This window comes from Mauremys reevesii, linkage group 1, assembly GCF_016161935.1.
Source record: "Mauremys reevesii isolate NIE-2019 linkage group 1, ASM1616193v1, whole genome shotgun sequence".
Taxonomy (NCBI): domain Eukaryota; kingdom Metazoa; phylum Chordata; order Testudines; family Geoemydidae; genus Mauremys; species Mauremys reevesii.
The window spans coordinates 74,811,102-74,827,586 of record NC_052623.1 but is presented as its reverse complement, the minus strand read 5'-3'; the positions used below and the strand labels follow the sequence as shown (position 1 = coordinate 74,827,586).

At 38.5% G+C, this 16,485-nt stretch overlaps 1 long non-coding RNA gene across 1 annotated transcript in view; it reads left to right on the top strand.

The window, feature by feature from the left end:
• Positions 1-13,917, top strand: part of LOC120384986 — a 55,584-nt gene extending 41,667 nt beyond the window's left edge. The window contains exons 3-5 of the long non-coding RNA XR_005589187.1: positions 12,234-12,316; positions 12,394-12,471; positions 13,631-13,917. This is a non-coding gene — a long non-coding RNA (uncharacterized LOC120384986). The remainder of the gene's footprint in view (positions 1-12,233; positions 12,317-12,393; positions 12,472-13,630) is intronic.
• The last annotated feature ends 2,568 nt before the right edge of the window (positions 13,918-16,485 follow it).

The window sequence follows — 16,485 nt, the reverse complement described above, 5'->3', positions numbered from 1 at the left end:
GAAGAGAATTTTTTTCTAAATCTTTATTATCACACTCATCACTATGATTTGTAGAATATGAATATTTGCAGGGAATGGACTTTCTGATTGTGATGAAACACTCCTGTATCCACACTACACACACTACTGTAATTATCTTTGTACAAAATATGCCTTGTGCAGTATCATTTCAAAACTAACAACTATCTGGTCAATAATATCTGATGAAATATATGTAGCAACATTATATATAATGCTATGAAATCCCATTTTATGGTGTTATTAGGATAAGTTCAAAAGTCCTGCCTAGGCAAAGTTTGTTAAGCAGGTCTATCCAGGGGAATGTGTGTTTAACTCAATTTACATATTTAAAAATGTTATTAACGCTAATGTTAAAAAAAATAGATAATACATAGGTTGGGAAAAGAGTGTCTATACATCTGGGTATAGTGCTTAGATTATCCACAAATACAAAGTTTGTTTTTAAAGTCATATGATACATAGAGTACATAACCCAAATGTAGGTGAATGGATTTAAAAATACAGTTTAGATATTAGAATCTGAATACTTGGATACATCACTCAGGAAAAGTTGTACAGAGATTTGGTTGTGGAAAATAAAATAAGTAGAGATTGTCCTTCAGTAACTGAGAATTAGGATAGGTTGTCCATTTAAAGAAAAAACAGTCCATCAGGAAAGTATTTGAGTTACTTTCCAGACTGCTATTAATAATAAATAGGATCCTCCAGAAGCAGGAGGAGGAAATGTCAGGAGACAAAGCAAATTTGCATTTCAGCAAACACAGGTGGGAAAGAAAGAGCATGGAGCCATCTTCCCCAACAGACTCCATGTTGTCTCTTTTACTATTTGAATAAACTCTGCTTTGGGGGTTAGTCTTTAGAAAAGTCAATTTCAAGGTTGCAGTGGACTATAAAAGAAAGGGGCAAATAACTTCAAGTTATCTCTGTCTCTTTCTTTTTCACCTAAGAAGTCAAAGACACCAGCATCTTTGGGCCTCTTGGAAAGATCCGGACTAAGGGAAGGGTCAGTCATGATCTTGCTCGAAGACTGTGGGTATGAAAGTCAATCTTGAACAAAAACCTTGAATCAAAACTTGCTAGATTAAATTTTAGATTTTTAGATGCATGTTTTCATTGCTATTTGCTTGTAATCATTTTTAACTTTATCTCATACTTGAATTCACTTAAAATCCTAACTTCTTTTATTAATTAACTTGTTATATTTTTTAATCTAATCAATCCAGGCTGTGTTTAAACTGAACCATTTGGTAACTCCAGTTAAAGTAGTAAAAGCAATGAACCTTTAATATCTGAACTGTCCAACAGAGGGAGGGGAAGTGCAGAACATGTATTTTGGGGGAAATGTGGGACTTGGAATGAGTGTGAATAGTGTGCTGCTGGTAGGCTGCTAGGGTCAGAACTGCTGGACCAGAGCTGCAGCTAAACACAGAAACTCAGGGTATGACCTACACGCTGGTAAGCTGTTTGTGAGTGGCCCAAAGCACTGTGAGGCACCAAAGGTTGTGAAGCAGGTGATGACACAACCCCTCACTGGTCTAGATTGCACACACACACACACACACACAAACCCTGGATGTAACAGTGGCATAGCTGAAGTAGGATTTATACAACCCTTGTTATTTTAACTGAGATTTACATTTTAACACTGATGTAACAGATTTAAGCTATTCTCAAGTGTGAAGGCTGGGAACAGTCAAAGAAAAGTTAGGGTTTTTTTTTGTTTGTTTCTGTTTGCTTATTTTGGGTGTGACATAGAACAGAAGCAAGAACAAGATGAGCAAAGAAACATATGCTAAATGCACCAAAACCAGAAGAATTGTATTCAGATTTCTGCATATTCTACACTGGAAAAAAGCCAGCTGAGTTAAGAAATCTCCTCATTGATTATGACAATGAAAGGCAGGCAACTTATCAGGATCCATCTGAGGTCCCAGAGTCTACGCACTGGCAGGAAACTGATCCTCCAACTTACAAGCAGCAAAGAGTCTTGTGGCACCTTATAGACTAACAGACGTTTTGGAGCATGAGCTTTCGTGGGTGAATACCCACTTTCACCCACAAAAGCTCATGCTCCAAAACGTCTGTTAGTCTATAAGGTGCCTCAAGACTCTTTGCTGCTTTTACAGATCCAGACTAACACGGCTACCCCTCTGATACTTGACATCCAATGGGAACTAAGGGTGGACACTCCTCAAGCAATAATCAATCCTACCCAAGGAACCCTCCTGTGGGACAAGTTGTTCCCTGAACACAAAGAAACAGAGTGTATTGAAAAATATCTTGCTGACTTTGACAGGCTCTGTGAAGTATATAAAATTCCAGAGGATAAGAAAGTTCCCACAGTGACTGCAAAACTCTCTGGTGAAGCTTTAAATGTATTTAACGAAATGCCAATTGGATAATCAATATAATAGGTCTCTTACACCTTTATGTTCTCTGATTCCATATGATTTATCTGTATTTTATCCTTCTGTCAGTTGAGTATTGGCACGATATAGCAAACGTTTTTCAGTACAGTTTTGGAAAGTTTTGGTGATCACTTACGTGCATATTACATTAGCCATATGTATTAGAATGACTTTTTTCCATAATGTTTAGTGAATATTTTGTTTCTTTCCTAAGCAGTGGTACCATTTATTCATGAAGGCTAGAAGATTAAATTCTTTTTTTGGTGTACAGTGTTTGAGTACCACAACTCCCATTGCCCTTAAAGTGTGAAGATTTTGCCATCCCTTGTAGGATTAAAATACTTACTTTTCAGTCTTGCATTCTCAGACTTGGGAGGAATGTTCATTTCAGATGTCTTTGATTCATGTTAACAGAGCATGAAATAAACAAAAATTTATCATGAGGGTTTCATAGCACTAATTAACTAGATGTGCTGACATGCCATGGATTTCATTTACATCAATCTCACAACAGGACAAAAATGCTTTTTTTTTGCAAGTGACTCTCTTGTCTCTCCCTCCCAAAATAATGGGAATTAATTAATGCCTGCAAAATAATTAGTAACCAGTGAACCAAATAAACGTGATATTTGCTTCTGCACCATATAAACTATCCCCTAGAAAACATTGTGAGACATGATGATATGAATGATTCTTGTGGATCATATCAAGACACATGGAAAATAACCTGTGCTGCATGGTTAGTCATTTAGTCCAACACAGATTGTTTTTGCTACCTGAAAGTGGGGAATGGTTGGTGACTCAACAGTCTTAATTTCCTCTCAAATTAGGAATTTTGAATTGTTCTGACCTACTTGCTTCTGATTTAAACAAAACAAAACTAGTCCCGATAGATGGAGTAAAGTTTTATTGGGATTTTCTTAATTGGAGTGCAAGGAGATTTCAGGTCCAGGCATGTTTCGGTTTTCACCAAGAAGGTTGATGGTGATTGGACATCTAACATAGTGAATTCCAGTGAAAATGAGGTAGGACCAGAGTCTAAAATAGGGGGAGAACAAGTCATAAATTACTTAGACAAGTTAGTTGTCTTCAAATCACTAGGGCCTGATTAAATGCATCCTAGAATACACAAGAAGCTGACTGAGGAGATATCTGAGCCATTAGCAATTATCTTTGAAAAGTCAGGGAAGACAGGAGAGATTTCAGAAGCCTGGAAAAGGGCAAATAAAGTGCCCGTCTCTAAACAGGAAAATAAGGACAACCCGGGAAATTACAAACCAGTAACTTCTTAACTTCTGTACCCAGAAAGATAATGGAGCAAATAATTAAGAAATCAATTTGCCTAGAAGATAATGAGGTGATAAGTAACAGTCAGCATGGATTTGTCAAGAACAAATCATGTCAAACCAACCTGATAGCTTTCTTTGACAGGGTAACAAGCCTTGTGGATAGGGGGGAAGCGGTAGATGTGGTATATCTTGAATTTAGTAAGGCTTTTGATACTGTCTCGCATAACTGTCTCATAAACAAACTAGGGAAATACAACTTAGATGGAGCTACTATAAGGTGGGTGCATAACTGGATGGAAAATCATTCCCAGAGAGTAGTTTTCAGTGGTTCACAGTCATTCTGGAAGGGCATAACAAGCGGGGTCTCACAGGGATCGGTTCCACGTCCGTTTCTGTTCAATATCTTCATCAATGATTTAGATAATGGCATAGAGAGTACACTTATAAAGTTTTTGGATGATACCAAGCTGGGAGGGGTTGCAAGTGCTTTGGAGGATAGGATTAAAATTCAAAATGATCTGGACAAACTGGAGAAATGGTCTGAAGTAAATAGGATGAAATTCAATAAGGACAACTGTAAAATACTCCACTAAGGAAGGAACAATCAGGTGCATATATACAAAATGGGAAATTACTGCCTAGGAAGGAGTACTGTGGAAAAGGATCTGGGGGTCATAGTGGATCACAAGCTAAATATGAGTCAACAGTGTAACACTGTTGCAAAAAAAGTGAACATCATTCTGAGATGTATTAGCAGGAGTATTATAAGCAAGACATGAGAAGTAATTCTTACACTCTACTCCGCGCTGATTAGGCCTTAACTGGAATATTGTGTCTAGTTCTGCATACCACATTTCAGGAAAGATGTGAACAAATTGGAGAAAGTCCAGAGAAGAGCAACAAAAATGATTAATGGTCTAGAAAACATGACCTATGAGGGAAGATTGAAAAAAAATGGGTTTGTTTAGTTTGGAGAAGAGAAGACTGAGAGGGGGCATAACAGTTTTCAAGTACATAAAAGGTTGTTACAAGGAGGAGGGAGAAAAAATGTTCTTCTTAACCTCTGAGGATAAGACAAGAAGCAATGGGATTAAATTGCAGCAAGGGCGATTTAGGTTGGACATTAGGAAAAACTTCCTAACTGTCAGGGTGGTTAAGTACTGGAATAAATTGCTTAAGGAGGTTGTTGAATCTCCATCATTGGGGATTTTTAAGAGCAGGTTGGACAAACACCTTTCAGAAATGGTCTAGATCAGGGGTTGGCAACCTCTGGCATGCGGCTCGCCAGGGTAAGCACCCTGGTGGGCCGGGCCAGTTTGTTTATCTGCCACTTCGGCAGGTTCAGTGTACTATGGCTCCCACTGGCCGTGGTTCACCGTCCCAGGCCAATGGGGGTGGCAGGAAGCACCGCAGGCCAAGGGACATACTGGCTGCGGCTTCCCACCACCCCCATTGGCCTGGGACAGTGAACAGCGGCCAGTGGGAGCTGCACTCCGCCGAACCTGCTGATGCAGCAGATAAACAAACTGGCCCAGCCCGCCAGGGTGCTTACCCTATTGAGCCATGTGCCAGAGGTTACCGACCCCTGGTCTAGATAATACTTAGTCCTGCCTTGAGTTCAGGGGACTGGACTAGATGACCTCTTGAGGTCTAGTTCTATGATTCTATGATTAATCTTGAGGCCAGAGCTTCAGTTAATGAAGCTACACTGATTTGCCCCATTTGCTACTCTTTCCCATGTTTTTAGTGTGACTTTGCTATAAGATATTTTAAGCTACTTGTAAAACTACTAAATGCATTGAGCCAGATTTGATCCCTGAGAGAGATTTCTTGGAATCCTTCTTCCTTAGTGTATATCTGGCCTTTGTTTCTTGTACTAGACTAAGACTACAGGCTATGAGTATCTCATGGTTTTGCATCTCACTTGTTCATATTGGCTCTCAAGAGTGTTTATTTTTTCAGATTTTTTAAATCTAGAAATTATGAAAAGTTTTCATATTCAGAGCAATTTCACTGCAAGAGGTTTTAAAAACAATTATCTTCATGCATATAATATCTCCTATGTATATCAGTCTGTGGTGCTGTTTCCTATGCAGAGATCATTCACCAACCACTTAAATACATGTACCTCTGAGATGAAACATAGCAAAAAAGGAACCACAATGCTAAACAACAGATTAGGATAGGAAGTGAAGAACACCACCTTATCGAGTTGATACGTCTCATCTGAAATCATCTCCAGTGACACATTGGCCCCTAGTACCTTGCTAAATAACTGGTTGGCAATTGAATAAGAGAATATTTATACTGTAAATTCTCTGGGGAAAGAATTTTTTTTGTTCTGCATTTGTACAGCACCTAACAGAATGGGGTCCTGGTCCATGATTTGGGGCTTCTAGGTGCTACTTCAATACTAATATCAAATAATAATAATAACTGAGTTACCACAAACTAAATCACCAGTACTGCTACCTACCTCAGAAAACTGACAAAACACACAAGTAAATTAATCTTGCTGTGTAGTGGGTTAGGAGTCGTCCTGGCCCCTCTGGCTTGGAGGGTGGCCACTTTGACTCACTGCGTCACTGTGCGGTCAGCCCAGTCTCAGGAGGAATTAGCAAATCAAGGGCAGCATTCTGTGGGACCCTGGCACTCAAGTATGGCAGAACAGCAAACAGTTAAGGGGCCCTGGCCTTCGTAGAGGTGGAGCCATAATGAGTCTAGGGAGCTCTGGCTCTCAGGCAGAGCAAAGCAGCAAACATTCTATGGGGCTCTGGTTCTCAGGCAAGGCTGTTTGGCCTAAGGTAGGGAGGCTGTCACCTCAGGGGTGAGATTGACAGCTGGGTATAGGGATACCAGGGCCCACCCAACTTCACCGGATCCCAGCCCAGGGCCCTGACAGTGGCAGAGCCCTCTGCCACTGGGTCAGTGGGGATACCACTGAAACATGCCAACCTGAGCACTGACACCAAAACTAGAGTCTGGTTTCCCTGGGCTATTTCTTACCACAATCTGGGGTGAGGGGCCCGGCTTCCAAGCTTTCTCCATCTCCTTGGGGTATTTGGCCACCAGCAATCTGAGCAGCTCCTCTCTAGACTCAGTCTTCTCTAGGGGCAGGGCACTACTGAGTTTGGTAGCAGGGCCAGAGGCCTGCAGAAAGCAAGATGTGCCTGTCTCCCTCAAGGGGAGGCTTTGCCTCTTATACTTCCTGTCCCACCTCTCAACTTTAGGGGTGAAGGGTGGGCCTGGCCTGGCTCCATCCATCTGGGCCCCGCCCGGCTCCACACATCAGGGCCCAGAGAGAGTTGCCTCCCACTCTGGCTCAGAGGGAGGCCACCCTGTATCACTACATGCTGAAATAGTTATCTTAAAGTTATCCATTCATCTCACCCAAAGTCAATCAATTGTGTTTGCTCAGAAGCTATAAGTTGAAGGCAATGGATCTTGTCCATAACTCTTACATCTGGAGTTATATTAGCTTCTAAGTTTACCATACCCTTTGACAATGTTCAGTGCTATGCCTGAGGAGGTTTTCATTCCATGACTTCACATTTGCTATAGTTAATTCTAAAACCTGATAATGAACTGAAGAAATTCAATTTACAATTTTTTATTAAAGAGATCATCAGCATTTCTATCATCAACATTCCATAATCTACACAGGTACATTTGTGAGGATTATTTTGTTTTCTCAAGAAGACTTTTATATGTTGATTTTCTCTTATTCTGGTGAAGAGGAGATATAGATTTAACAGAAAAGATAGATGCTAATGGAGACAGGCAGCAACCTCCTTTTTAGAAGACTATATAGACATTGTAAATAGTTGTGTTTAACAAAATCTATTGTGATATCTGTAAATAGTTTTAATCCAATTCGGGGAGTGGCTTTTAATTCGCAGAGAGTCATTTGGTTGTAAACCATTGTGATTTATTCAAAAATCTTTTTTTCTGTATCTAGAGATAACAACACAATAGCAGACTATTTCAATGAAGACAAATAGACCTCTAAGATTATTCTCATAGGCCAAGATTAGCAGAAGTCCCTTTTGGTTGCCTCAGTTTTTGGGTTCCCAACTGGAAATAACTAAATATGGCCTGATTTTCAGAAAGTGCCAATCACCTTCTTGATAACAGTTCTTTTTAGGGTATCAAGTTGGGCACCCAAAAATCACCCAAATTCCCATCAATTTGTAATCTTTTCTATGGGACCTAACACTTTTATTGCTGAAGTCAATGGAAGATTTACCAATATTCCAGTGGCTGAGGAAACAGGCCCTTATCTTGGGTCAGAGTAAGGCTGGCTGGTGTAAAAAGGCACTTTTCTGTCCTAAGAAATATCGATTCATACAGTTGAGGGGGAGGGATAGCTCAGTGGTTTGAGCATTAGCCTACTAACCCCACAATTGTGAGTTTAATCCTTGAGGGGGCCATTTGGGGATTGGTCCTTCTTTGAGAAGGGGTTGGACTACATGATCTCCCGAGGTCCTTTCCAACCCTATGAATCTACTTTTCTCACATAGCAGTTGAAAGCCTCTGACTTATAGTAGTTAAATGTGAGTCTTCTTTAGAGTTTTATAATATATTGCTTTTAAGATACCAAAATGTAGAGTTTTTTCCTCTTTATGTTTTTTTGTTGTTTATTTTTGTTTGTTTGCTTTTGCCTAACTGTATGCCTTTCCTGCAGCTGAAAGCCTGCTTCCAGCTCAGACAGACAGTTAGTGGGAGAGCATGGGCAGTGGCTTGGGGTAGCTATCCAACTACATACCAAGGACAAGTTTGTACACAGGTGGTTAGTTCAAGCCCTTCCCTGTGCTACATCTGGCAACGCTACTCTTAGCGTGCTTGCTAGAGTAGAGTAGATATGTCTGTCTACCTGAGCTGGGAATTATGCTCCCAGGTGCAATATAGACATACTCTATATGGTTTCTGGTTAGCCAATGCATGAGTTAAACTCTCCGAGGATCTTCGGTTTGTTTGAATGGCTTTGTATGCTGGCTCTGCCTATGGTGAGAATCATTCAGTGCAAATTCTGTAGGAGAGGGGAAAGAATCCATTTATCTTTTGTTGTAAATTCATTAATTGCTTTTGTTACTTCATTTTCATTCCATAGCTGAAGAGTCTGTCACCTTTGTTTCTCTTTTCTTAATAATTTTGCAGAACAAATTTCAGGGATCTCTGTATGGTTACAGACAGCAAGACACTGAGTTCTCCCCAGACAGTAATTATTTTCTCCAATATATTTGGGTCATGACTGGCTTTGTGTTATGCGTCTAAATTTGTTGATAGATTTTTTGGTCTTCTTACAAGATATTTAACTCACTGAATGTGGGAAAAAATCTTAGAAATGGGGGCTGAGCTGGTCCCCACAAAGCTGAGTGAAGAAAAAAATCAAACTAGACCTATTCTACTTAAACTGGCCAGCTGGAGTATTGCCATTTATAGCAAGAATACTGCTGCCTAGGATACTGTTCACCTGGAATTTACTTTTTGTCCCTGAGGAATGGCCACATGGAAGCAGCTAGGCATTCACACTTGCTGACCAATGAGATGTTTATTTTAATATGCTGTCATATAACATTTTAAGGCCCAAGTCTGACAAAAATTAACTCAGATGGCCATATTGTGCCTTGAAAATGTACAGCCCTGATCTGGGGAAGGATGTGCAGAATGTCTTCTTGGGCTGTGCAGAGAGCACACAGTGCAGCAGGACTTCTGCTGACTAATACAAAAGGGGAGTCAGGTGATCACCATGCCCTGCCCCATCCTGCCCTCTCTGGAGAGGCTAGCCCCTCCACTCCCTCATGTGCAAGTCTGATGCTGTCCCTATGTTCTCAAGGCACATTGTAGCTGGTTTCTGTGCAGGGGAAAGGATCTTTTCTCCTTCCGTTCTTCCTTACCTGTGCAAGACCAGTCAAGCTGACCACTTCTGGTTGTTGAGAAAACTCTATCATGGCTTTTTGGGGGATTTTGATGTCTACTTGAACTATTGATGCAGCCCTAAAGCTAAGGGTTCATTAGATTCACCCTATTTTTTTTCTTCAAGGCTTTGTTCATTTTTAAGTACAACGTTATTTTTTCCTTTATTACCTGATAATGTAGGCATGACATCGTGTCTGTGCTCATCAGCTGGTGAGGATTCACAATGCAGTTGTACTTTGAAACAATAATGAAGAGTGAAAAATATAACTCCTGTGCATGTGTAAACGAACACATTTAAACAGGTACCACTGTAACATTTCTACAGTCATTCTTTACAATTTATGCAGAATTACAGTTGCTTAATGAAAGCAAATGTAATATTGACCTCCTGGCTCTCAGTAATGAGATTTGAACCTAGAAACTAAAAGCATGGGTTGCTACTGCTTGGGGTAAAAGAATTAGCTCTGTTAACTAAGACTCTAGCGGGTTCATTAACTTCTACTTCCATACACCAGTAAATGATGGCAGAACACCACATTGCATTTGTTACACTATCACCACTATTACACTGCCTTGTATGACTATAGTGTGCAAATGAGAGTGAATAAAAACATTATATGACAGAAAACTACACACAACACAGAATATATTCAGCGAACAAATGTTTTCATCACCTTAAAGAAAAGAAGCTTTCAGCTCTTCCCAGAGAAAAGACCTGATCTAACTCCCATAGCCTGTAATGGAAAGACTTCAATAGGAGTTGGACTGGGTAATAACCCAGACTTATCCTTGGATGAGAGTGATGCTGTAGCAGTCCAAAGGGAGAAGAAAGGGGTGGGAGGAAGAATTATATTGGAATTAGAAGATTTGTGATGCTATGAGATGGCTAAACCATGAGGAATGTTCAGACTACTAGATGCTGTCCATTACAAGAAAAAGAAGTCAGAGGGAGTAAACACATTCAGTTTTTGAATTAACTTTCACCTTTGTCTTCAATGTGTATTTTTATGAATCTGTCTTAGGAATACACAACACTCAATACTCAAATCCATATCTTTGAGTCTTGGTATTTCATTATCCTTCTTTAACTCAGACTACATAACCCAGTATCTCTAAGTTCAGAGAAAATGATAAAGGATTTATACTTGTGTAGTGTATATGTTATGTATCAGATATTTTAGGCCAAGATCACCAATAATGGAGGTCTCTAGTAATCATTCAAAGGGAGAACTTTACTCCAGAATGTCAGCAGGTGCTGTGATTTTAAAAAAAGTCATTGTGATCTACAGAATTTTAAATAAGTGCAGTAAACATGAATGATGTGTGTAGAATTAATAACATCTGCATAGTTAAAGTCACATAAATCAGATCAAATCCTTTAGCAAAATCATACTACCTGTGATTTATGTAGTCCATCAATAATGAAATGTTGCCGAATTAACATTTTAATTAGTTTAAATGCATGTTCTTATTATGTTCCCCCAATAAAATATTTTATTTTAATTGCTTCACACTTATAGGAAAATGGCTACACAACGTCTTAAGTAAGAAATAACTTAGGGCAAAGACATGTTTTATTCAGAAATAATTTCATCCCCTGGGAAAATATTCTAGATGTGTTTGTAATGAAAAACACTACAACTAAATGCAGTGCAACAATGGGGTGGGAGGGTGGGGTGGGAGGAAGAAAGAGAGAGAGAGAGAGAAAAAGAGAGAGAGAGAGAGAGAAAGAGAGAGAGAGAGTCACATAGACAGTGCTAGTCAGGGGAAGGAAGAGGAGAGAGTTAGATTACAAAAATAAAGTTAAACACTACAGTCAGAGAAAAAACTAAAGGACCACTGCTACCCCTCCACACCACTTTCATTTACTCAAATTAAAGTAACTAATGCTTATATATGAACCATTTTAAAGAGGAAATATATATGGCTGCAGATCAGAAAAAACAAAAACATCCTCCACAGTAATTATCCTACATAATGCCAAAGCTAGATAAAGAATGTGCTGAATTTGGCCCTAACTAAGTACAGCTTTATATTTCCCCACCATATGAAAATCCATCACTGGCTCAAAACAGGAGATAATCCATAGATGTTCTTGTTTGAAAATAAAACTGATTCTCCATGATGCTTTGTAGTCCCAGAATTCTTTGTATATAAAACCCTCATAATCCTTTGTGCATGAACCAAAGTGTTTTGTATCTATAATTCCAGGCACACTGAACTTCATTGTTATTGAATGGTGGAATGTGTATAATATTTTTACCCTGACCCTGTTGACCTGTGGAGAATGTGTCCTGATGTCCAGGAAAGGACCACTTGTGGTTGTTGAGGGATACTTGCTATTGAAAATGTCATAGGTGATCAATGAGAAAATGACCCTTTCAGAGATGGTTTTAGCTCATTAGGAATTACTTATTGCCACAGGAGTTTTCTATAATAAGGACTTGGTTACAGATATCTTTAGTATATTAATTTGATATGCTGAGATGTAATAAAAGGGCAGATATCTTTAGCTTATTGATTAGGTAAACTAGGATATATTAAAAAGAATCCCGGGTGTAGATCATTTACGGGAAAGGAATTTCCTTTGTCCTAGACACAGTATGAAGAGCAGAGTTCCAGGGAGCTAGATAGGACTGAGTCAAGCTACAATCACTTTTCCAGTCTTCAGATTGGCTGGTAATGTGTAACCTTTCTTTCTGTAGTCTGTATTGTACTTTATTCATCTTGACTAATCTTTGATTAATACATTCCAGTTGAGCCTGATTACATGACCTCTTAGTAATGACAGAAGAGAACTTAGACTCAACTCTCCTGAGGATAATCTGAGACAGGTACATGAATTCTAATAAGTAAAGAGGAACTATTTTCTAAATGGAGGAACTATTGTATGATGCTGACCAGTAGTAAAGCTTTGTCTTCTCCACCACCAAACCAAATAGAAGGGGTTGATTTTCCATTAGGTATTTGCAGACACTGAATGTGGCCACAGGACCTCTTGCGATCACATTGATCCATTCCAATCAGGACAGCAATCTGAAACTGCCGCTGTTTTCCACCATCCAAGTTGCCAGTCACAGATAATGCTGATGTTCCCTCTTGGTCACCCAAAAATGGGAGCCATCAAAGGGAATGAGGAGCTACAGCTGGGTACTGCTATAAGAGCCAATCAGGCATGGCACAGAATCTGCATTACCAGTGCCCCATGAATTTCTACCCAGCAACATTTCATTCCATGAAGACCACCTACCTCATTAGACATGAGGGAACAATATGTTTCAGTTCACTCCTCACCTCATCCCTCTCCAATATGTCCAAAGAAATTATTTTCTACATATCCAATCCTCATAAAAACAAATATATTAACTGAATACCTAGCATCCCTAGGTAAATCAAAAGCTGATGTGAAGTGTTCAGTGGGCTTCCTGCCTCTGAGTGCCTTTCCACCTGAAATGATATGGAAAGTTAGAAGAAAATGTAGTGATGGTTGTGAGGGATATAGCACAGGATGGAAATGAAGTGCTGGTGAAGTCCTTGTTTTCTCTGAGGTGAGACAAAGTTGGAGACTCAGGTGAGGACTTGGCTTTTCAAACACACATCCCTCAAAATGATAGCTGTAGCAAAGTTAAATAGAGGTTATAAGGAGTGTGCTAAACACAGACCAGCCATTTGAAACATGTTGTTCTAATCATAAAACTACAAGCTTCAGTCTATTTTTTTCTTATAGGATTAAAACTCTAGGAAGGTTAACATAGCTGTTAGAAAAAGTGTCTCTTTTGAAGTTATGGGATACAATGCCCAGGGAGGAGTGCAAGATCAAAATCTTCAGTTGATAATGAAAATAGATTCCTCTCCTTCAATTTCCAGTTCTCATCTTTTTTCATTAGAATGAGGGATCAAAATTACAATGTCCCAAGTGTTCTACTTTCTGTAATACTTTGACCTTTTCAGTGTTTTGTTTTGATTGCTGATCATGCTGCTCTTTTCCCACAGGTCACTGGAGCTGTAAACAGAGCAAGGAAATGACAATGAGATAAATAGAAGACTAGTACAAGTATCAAAGGAGCACAACACATGACTGCAATTTATAGAATATTTGAAAGTATTGTATTCCAATACTTCATTCTTCTGACAAAGATAAGAAAAAAAGAATAATTATGAACCATGCTTATGACAATGTGAATGGGAAATGGTAAAAACCTAACTTGTTCTTACTATATTTTTAAGATTCAATTTCATAGTGCTCCTTTGATGATGTTTCTGAACTTAATACAATGTAATTATAGAATATTCTTGAGATCAAATGTCTTAGTCAGCCAATCAGAACATTGGAGTCATAAAAGGCATATAATACTGTGCTTTGATATTCAAGGCTGAATGGCTAGTAACAACTTTCGGTTAAATAATCCTGCTGAACTAGAAAATAAATATTTAGAATGTAGCTTTAAAAAAACTCTCTGGACCATGCAAATGTGAAGTTCAACTATTTCACTGTACAGATACACAGACACTCATGTGCAGCTTTATTTTTTTCATGGTCTTCCCTGAAGATTTCAATAAAGAAGATATGTGTGCAAGGCATTTAAGACTTCATATGTGATGTATTGCGTGTTGTGTGCATATGTTATATGCACTGTTCACTGTTTGTACAGTTTGTAACCCCTGCTGGTTTCTTCAAATGGAGAAAACTACTGAAGACACTAAGCTTTGTGTTCACTGAGGTTTCACCAAGGAAAAAGCAATAGTTTATGAGTCTGCCCCAGATTTTGGGGTCTGGCTGAGCTGAGCATGGTTCAGGACCAAGAAATGGGCAGAAAGGTAGTTCTAATAAAGAAATAGCCCCTAGCATAATTTACAGCATCTCTAAATTATACAGGTCTAATGGTTGCCTAAGAACCACTCTGCCAACCAAAGATCACAGGAGTGCATTACGCTGAGGTTCTGCCCCATCTGGCTCTCTTCCTATCCTTCATCCCAAACATTCTCCCTGAACTCAGGAGAGTAGAGTAAACAACTTCATAACAACATGGAGAAATATTACATCAGGGGAATCCCCAGCTGGCCTTATAGGGCGGGTCTCTGTCCCCTTTGTATTGCCAGAGGGACAAGGTGAATGGAGACAGGGACCAGAATGTAGCCCTATATTTTCAGAAGGACACAAGTTGAGATCAAGATAATTATATCTCCAATTTGTGGGCAACCTAGGCAAGACACTCCTTATAGCCTTCTCAGTTTTTCTTCTTTTTTATGTCTCTGTTTTGATCCTATTAAAGGGCATGCATCATGACAGTAGTTGACTTTGTTTACAATTGGAAGAAACAGTCTTGAACATTTAAAAGTAATTCAGCTCCAAGGTTTAGCATTATTAGAAGCATCATTAAAGTAGCAAAGTAATTGTACACATTCTGCTTAGCGTGCCTTACTTTGTCAGTCATCAGATACTATCATGTGTATAAAACTTATCCCTTCTAGGGATTTCTAAAAGCTTTTATTTTTAATTGGAGTAATCAGCTTCACATAACTGTCCTGAAAATTTACCAACCCAGTGATAAAATTTACTTTTCTGCCTTCTACCATGATTGATGATAAAGAAAATTAATTAGATTTTATTTGCTCATCAAATTCTCTCATCCAAGGTAAGTGACCAAGTAGAATTTTTTTAGGTTGGTTTATACAGATAGTTAGTAAAACTAAACTGCATGCTTTCCACAATGCTTATTTTTCACAGTACTTTACATTCCTGTGAGACATTTGTTTCTTTCTAGGCACTGTGAAAAATCCAACAATAATAAAATGTATATCTTGCTAAAGCTGTTATTATCCCTAGCTTAGAACTTGCTGACTTTAAACTTTGGAAAACCCTTGTGAACCTTCCTATCCTTAATGTATGGGCCAACTAGCTTGTACAATTTTGTAGTTGGTCTATTATCCATTTTGGAAATAGCTTTATAGCTCTTGCATAGAACACTTCCTAGTGAGGGTACAGCATTCAACACCAGCATCACTTTAAAGGCAAATCACCATGGATAATTTTAAAATCATCAGTTTTCGGATTGTTGGATAGCAGAAATCTAATGTGTTGTTTTTTCTTGTGTTCGGTGCTGTCCTACAGATGAGAAAAATTCAATGTGAAAATGGTGTACAAACCAACTAATATACATTTATGTGGCGTGCACACTAACTTAAGACAATATTAGCATGATTAATTACAACATCAAGAAAGAGAACTCAAATTAAGCACATTGCAAAAACTGGATTTAAATTATTTTAAATAACTTTCAATCATATACCAGGAAATACTCAAATTAAGTTGCTATTCTCTTCCTGATATACTGCATTGAAACTATAAAATGTTTGATAAGAAGATAAGATCTTTGATTTACTTAATATTAGCCATTGAACAAAATATGAAAGACTAAGAAGGTATAAATATAATTGCAAAGGACATTATAAGTATCCTACACACACTAAAATACATCCATTTTGGAAAGGAAAATATTAGGTTGTATGCATATTTCTATACCCCTTCTTTAAAATGAGAGATGCGTGGCAGAGTGAAAGGCTTCTCTGCTGGTCAGAGCAAAGGATCGAATGGTCAGGAACTCATGCAGAGAGCTCTATGAAATACTGGATACCATAATTTAAAAAAAAATGAAAACAGACTTCATTTTTGTGTTTTCAGAAAAAAATGGCAATGATGTATTAACTTATGTTCATTAAATTGCAAGAAAAAAACAATATCAATAGGATCAAAAACTACAGCTTTATATATTCTTTTCAGCTATTTCTTCCACTTCATACATTAGAAGTCTTTTTACACTACATTCCATGATTATGCAGGTATTAAA